Genomic DNA, 2,417 nt, shown 5'->3' with positions numbered 1-2,417 from the left:
TAGTTGTTTTCTCATCTATACTAAAGCAGATGTTCACTCATTTGTTCTCCAGGCCCCCAGATTCCTCTTGAAGGGTCTAACATTTTAATTTTATTCGTTCTTTGTGCTGAAGGAAGGGCTGCATTTATACAAAAAAACAAAAGTACTGACTAAGTCAATTCCCAGAGCAGCCAAAGCAGTTTGTTGTCCTCTTTTACATGAGACAAACAGTGGAAGGATGAATTTTTCTTGATTCCACTAAACACTTTGATTATACTTTTGTGAACACTTTACATAGAACCACCTAACTTCTTTGTTATCTCTATTACTGACAGAATCCTACTGGCCTGTAGCCTATTTTCTAAAATACATTTTCATATGTATCTACTTCCAAACTATATTTACCCCTAATTTTAAACTTGAATGTCATATCTAAATTATATCTATACTTGTCTGTTGTATAAATTGTTTTTAGAGGTAGAGGTTGCCAGAAAGAAGAAATAGCTATGAGCCTGAGGCTAAAGGAGGATGGAGCTCTGCAGTTATTCCCTGAATTTATTTAAGGGTGTTAGGAAGCAGCTTCAGTGCTGTCACTGGTCATTTTAGGTGTTGAAAATTGAACAGAATATCTTGAAGCAAAGTGCATGGATGGAATCTGAACCATTTAGGCTGAGAAAAATTTTATTTGAATAAAGGAGCTTGAATAAGCTAGTGTATTGAGTCTCATGAAATGGTATTGAGTCCCTGGAGAATTTGACAGGGTAAAAATAATGTAAAGGATCAGTGAACAAAGAAGCACGAAGAGAGTTAAGTGAATGAGGAGAGAATACATAGAGTGTATATGCAGAGCTCTGCTTATTGAAAGGGTAAAAGTGTTGTGGCCACCCTGGTAGGGAGCAAAGAGAGGTTGCAGTTGATAGAGGGACAGTATGTATGATTAACTGAGAAGCCAATGTATAGTTTGTTTCTAAAAAGAAGGCACAATCTGTGTTGCTGAAGATGAAACTCCCAACTCTCCCTCCCAAATGAGAAATTTAAAAAATATATACATGTCCCTACATTCTAATTTATGTAAAACCAATATTTTTGTTTCTTTTTCTTTTACCTTTAGCTAGGACCCACCAGGTCTGATTGGATTTTGTGTCTGATGGCCTCATTAGCTTTTTCAGAGGTGGGAAGTGCCTCAAACAGATGTCCTAGGACATGTGACAATGTGAAGACAAATCACCAAAATACAGCTGTGTAGACAGCTGTCCAAACCAATTGAAAAACAGATCTTCCCATTCCCCCTTGGTATCCTGGTGGGATTATCAAAATATATACAGCAACCCCAATTATGTCTCTTGCATAATAATACAACTTAGTATTTTCTGTGCACTCCAATCTTCCAGAGCACTCTACAAATACAAGCTCAATCCTGGAGCCTTTATTGAGGACAAATAAAGACTTCAAGCTATTTAGAAATAAAAATGGATTGGAACATTATTCTGATTAATTAATTAAATCTTCCAACAACACTATAAGATGTATGATCTATTATCCCATTACCTCTATTTTAAAAAGGAAGCCACAGAGGCTTAGAAATAAATTATTTACCGCAGGCCATGGATTCTTTGTAATAGGATGGATTAGGCAGCTTTAATATTCTGGGTATGAACTAAATGATGTAGATATTACTGGTTGGCAACTTATTGCCAGAAAACAACTGAAAGACTTGTATTTTTAAAATGTTGACATTAGAAGGTTTGTACCATTTAAAAAAAATCCTAGAGAATATTTTTCTGGTTGGATTTCAAATAAGATATTAAAATAATATCTATGGTCAGATTAACCATCAATTCCTAATAAGAATAATTATACCCTATAGTTTCCTTCAAAAAACTTTCAAATGTTTTATCATTTCATCTGATTATCACAACCCTTCTGCAAGGTAAAAAAAAAAAGAATCATTATAATTATCCTTATTTTACAAATGAGAAAACTGGGACACAAAGAGGTTAAATAGTAATAGCTAGCATTTAAATATCAATTTAGTATTTATAAAGCACTTTACAATATTACCTCATTTTATCCTTACAACAACCCTGGGAGGTTATGATTATCCCCATTTTACAAATAAGGAAACTGAAGTTGACAAAGGTTACGTAACTTGCCCATGATCTCACAGCTAGTAAATGACTGAGACTGGATTTGAATTCAGAACTTCCTGACTCCAGATCCAGTGTTCTATCCACTGTACCAGCAGTTGACTATAGATGAAACAGCTAGTCCATAGGCATACAGTAGGTTATCAGAAGATAACAGGCCTAGAATCTAGGCCTTTCTACAATTAGTTCAATGTTTCTTGACCATATGATTCTATTTCTATAAGGAACACTTGTAGATGAGTCACATTCCACTTGGTATTGTGAACTGGTACTGAAACAGGAAGGAAGGAA

Source organism: Vombatus ursinus, unplaced genomic scaffold (assembly GCF_900497805.2).
Source record: "Vombatus ursinus unplaced genomic scaffold, bare-nosed wombat genome assembly UNPS02014791.1, whole genome shotgun sequence".
NCBI classification, from domain to species: Eukaryota; Metazoa; Chordata; class Mammalia; order Diprotodontia; family Vombatidae; genus Vombatus; species Vombatus ursinus.
This window is presented reverse-complemented; position numbering follows the sequence as displayed.